This window comes from Chiloscyllium punctatum, chromosome 18 (assembly GCF_047496795.1).
Source record: "Chiloscyllium punctatum isolate Juve2018m chromosome 18, sChiPun1.3, whole genome shotgun sequence".
Classification (NCBI taxonomy): domain Eukaryota; kingdom Metazoa; phylum Chordata; class Chondrichthyes; order Orectolobiformes; family Hemiscylliidae; genus Chiloscyllium; species Chiloscyllium punctatum.
Window position 1 is genome coordinate 7,782,582 of NC_092756.1, and position 4,844 is coordinate 7,787,425.

Sequence of the window (4,844 nt, forward strand, 5' to 3'; positions counted from 1 at the left end):
TTATATTGACTCGAGAGCTGATTGGCCTCCTCCTCTAAATGTATATCATTATCCAGGGGCTGAAATGTCTCATCCTGTTCTGGTGCAACTGAAATCCATATAGACCTGGTCTACCACCCTTGGAGAAAGTGAGCACTGCAGATGATGGAGGTCAGAGTTGCAAGCTGTGGCACTGGAAATGCGCAGCTGGTCAGGCAGCATCCAAGATGCAGGAGTATCAATGCCTTGGACATTCCTCATGATAGGCATATATCCAAAACATCGATTTTCCTGCAGCTCGAATGCTGCCTAACCTGCTGTGCTTTTCCAGCACCACATGTTTGGACGTCTACTGACCCGCCCTAGACAACCTTCCTGGTCCCGCCATCAAAGAACTTTAACAAATTCGTCAGGCATGAACTTCCACTCAAAAGGCCATGCTTAATATTCCTAATCAAACCCTGTTTTCTCAATGCATGTACATCATATACCTCAGACTCTACTTAAATAATTTACCTTCCACAGATGTTAAGCTTACTCGTCTGTATTTCCCAGGCTTCATTTTTCAGTCCTTCTTGACTACGGACACAACATTTGCTCTCCTTCAGTCTACTAGGATCTCACTTGTCGTAACTGATGATCAAAATTATCAGCCAGGGCTCCTGCAATTTTTTGTCTAGCCCCTTTCAGTGTTCTTGGATATATCTGGTAAGGACTTTGAGATTTCCCCAACTTCAAAGGTTTTACTACATCCATTACCTCCTCTACTGTGATATGAACTACCCTTAAGATATCACCACTAATTTCCCCAAATTTCCATGTGTTCATGTCTTTCTCCAATGAAAATATAGAGGAGAAATATTTGTTGAGGACATCGCCTATCTCTTATGGTCCTACACCTGCATGTCCACTTTGGTATTTGTGTGGTCGTATTCTCTCTCTAGTTAATGCATTTCCTTTAATATACTTAAAGAGCCTCTTTGGATTTACCATGATTTTCTCAGTCAAGGTTATCTCATACCCCCTTTACGCCCTCCTGATTTCCTTCTTCAGTAAACTCCTCTATCCTTTTACACCTCCAGGAACTTCCTTGATCCCAGCTGCCTCTCCTGAGCCAAACATCCACATTTTGTTTGGTCAAAGCCTAAACAGTTAATGCTATCCATAGTTCATCATTCCTGTCAACTTTCCTTTCACCCTCACAGAAGCATGGAGATCTTAAACTCCCACTTGATGGAGGTCCCTTTGCTTGCTTACAGCCTACTTCGGTCAACCACTGCAAACTCCTGTCTGAGTCCATCAAAATTAAACTTGCCCCAATTTAGAACTTGAATCGGTGGCCGAATTTTTTCCCTCTCCATATCTTTTTTTAAAAATTAACAAAACTATGGTCACTGGTCCCAAAGTACACGTCTACTGTCACCTCACTCACCTGTCCTGACCTATTTCGTAAGAGTAGGTCACATTTTGCCCCTTCCTGATTAGGACCCTCTATCTACTACTTAAGGAACCTTTCCTGACGCACTTAATTGATTCCATACCATCAAATCCCTGAATTTTCTGGTAGTTCCAGTCTGTTATAAAAATTAAATCCCCTATTATGACAACCCGAATGTTCCTGCAAGTCTCTCCAATCTCTCTAGATATTTTTGATCCTGTAATTCCTGTTGACTGTTTGGGGGCCTATAGTACAACCCCAATAATTTCACCATCCGCTTCTTATTTCTTAGTTCCACCCACAAAACCTCACTGGATGATTCATCATTTTTATTTTCTCTAAACACTGCTGTGATACTCCCGTTGATTAGAAATGCAACTCCCCTCCCTCTTTCCACCATCTCCGTCCCTCCTAATGCATTTAACTCTGATACATTAAGCTGTCAGTCCTATCCATTCCTCAGCCATGTTTCTGTAATAGCTAGACTATCCAGCGCAGATTACCTATCCACACCCTGAATTCATTGGCCTTACCTGTCAGCCCTTTCACATTGAAATAAATGCAATTTAAACAACAGGCATTCCTTGTTCCCTATCGTGTTCCAGCCAAATCTGTCTCTTCAGCGTACTATTCCTGATTACTGTATCTCTTTCCAGCCTCACACTTGCCTCCCTGCTCTTGAGGATACCCCCTCAAGCCAATATCGTTTAAACACTCCCTTGTAGCACGAGCAAAACTGGCTGCGAAGATATTGGTCCCCCGTCCAGTGCATGTGCCATAATGTCCTCTTGAACAGCTCAAATCTGTCACAGAAACGCTACCAGTGATCTAACAATATGAATCCCTTCCCCTGCACCAATTCTTTAGTCACATATTTATCTGCCATATCCTTCTATCCTAACCTACACGAGCTCATGATACTGGAAGTTATCAGGTGATTACCACTGTCAAGGTCCTGTTTTTAAACTTTTCCTCGAGCTGTCAGTAATCACTCTAGGACAACATTCCTATGCCTATCTGTGTCATTTGTGCCAACGGGCACAATTACTTCAAGCAGCTCACCCCACCCCCCGGCATTGAGAAATTTCAACAGACACTCAGACACATTCTGGACCCTGACACCTGAGGGGCAACACACCATCCTGATTTGCCACTTAAGGCCACAGAATTTCCTATCTCTAAGACCCTGTTTGCCTTTATTCTTTCCCATTGCTCCCCAGAACCAGTCATAATGCAACTAAGCTGGCTACTGTTGCTGTCTCCTGAAAGATCATTTCCTGATACCCATCCCTCAACACCACAAAATTAGTATCCAAAATGGTATACTTGTTTTCGAGAGGAATGGCCACAGGGGATTCCTGCAATCTCTGTCTATTCCCTTCGCTATGACAGGTTGTCGTCCAGCCCTGCTCGGTCTGGAACACGACAGGAAGCAAGGAACGCCTGTTGAATTAAATTGCTTTTATTTAAATGAAACACGGTTGACAGGTAAGGCTGACGAACCCAGGGCGTGGATCTTTACATGGGACTGGGATATGACAGTCCTTAAAGAAACATGACTAAGGGAGGGATTTGGGAGGGGCCACCTCACTAAAGCTCTTATCTCTGAAGTGTTGTGTATCTGGATGATCCAAAGAACAGCCAGGTCCTGCTCCCGAACACGGTCTACCAGCAGCTGCAGCTGGTTGATCTGCCCACACGTGTCGTCATCAGGGACGGTGGAAATCTCTCTGAGCTCCCACATACCGGTGGAGGAACGTGCAACTGCCCTAACTGCCATCTCGACTGCTGTCAAACTAGCGTTAAAAAGAATTTACCTGAGCTTACCTGTACCTTTTGCTGGGCCGCTGCTCACCAAAGCCTCTGGAACCAAAGCATTACTACCCACTGTGCTAGAAACAGCACGTCAATAGACCACTCCACATTTAGTTTTGGTTAGGGAAGGAGGGAGAAACTACAGTGATGTGTTGTTTGGGCCTTAAGAACTCCTTAACTCCAAGCCCATACTTGGACTTGAAGGCTGTCTTGCTGAGGTCTTTTTCCTCATTGTGGTGACTGCGCTATTGCAAATATATACCCTGACAGCCAAACCATGTTGTCACAGTCCTCTGGTCTTTTCTGTCTATTAGTACTGCAATTATGAATTCCTTGAATCTATTGATTGCTTTCCAAACTGTGTCTCATTCCTGAGGGAGAGATGCTGATGTTGCAGTGAATACAGGCTATTAGAAAAGGTTTACCATTAGACATACGAGCGACATGATGCCCATCCGCTCGCTGACTCTGCTTTTCTTTTCTATTAGTGTATATTTATTGTGATAACCTTCAATTCCATTGTCCTACATTTTCCTGAAGAAGTTGAACCTACAATAGATGTTGTCATGTTCGATCATGTTTGTGGCCAGAGGCAGAACAAAACAAAAAAAAACACAAAGGTAAAGATCCTGTAATGTCCTCCCTCATGCTCCACATCAATCTAAGATACAGTTCATGCGGATCAAGGGATTTGCCCAATTGTTATCATGCATCAACTTCCAATTCTTCCTCAGCTTCTGTTTCTGTTTCAATTTGCTCAAGGCCACACTGTCAGGAACAGACATTGAATACAGTAACTGCTTCTCCAAAGTGAAGACCAATATTTAGTACGCCTTTGACATATATACTGGCTCTATGTCCAGATTGTCTCCTGGAATCCCAATATTCCCTATTCTTTCTCTTGTTACCCCTCTTACCCTTAATAAACCGATAAAATGTCTTTTTTATTCTTGAAAATATTGCCCACTAATATTTTTAATCACAGCTGCACCCCCCACCCCCTGTTTGCTCTTCTACTTACTTTCTTGAGTTTAGCCCTGCACGTTCTCTACTCTTCCGGGGCCTTCATTGACCTGCTCACTTTATGCCTGTTTTAAGCTTCTCGTTCATTTTTAATTCCAGTCTGAATATTTGCAGATATCCCAGGTTCTCTGGCTTGTTTTCCTACATTTCATCTTTGGAGTAACATGTTGCGGTGACACTCGCATCAATTCTATTGTAAGCATGTGATCCCCACCACCCCCACCTACACGCTGTACTGTTACAGTTTCACCCAGAAGTAAATGTGCTGTGTCCAGATCCTGTCCTTTTTTTCGATAAATTCTGCCTCCCTCATCCAAATTATATTTTTTTCAAACCTTTTTCTTTTGGTCTTTTCCTTAATAAACAAAAAATGCTTGAGACACGGTCACTGGTCAGGCAATGCTCTCCCAATCATGTTTGCAATTCCTAACTGGCTTCGTTCCCCACAGTGAGGCTCAGCACTGCCCCGCCCATAGTTGTATCTGCTACATGTTGACATAAGGAGCTCTCTGGAATAAATGTCAATTTATCTTTCCCCTCTTTTAAAAAAAATTATCACTAACCTAATGAATGTTTCGAATTGAAATGT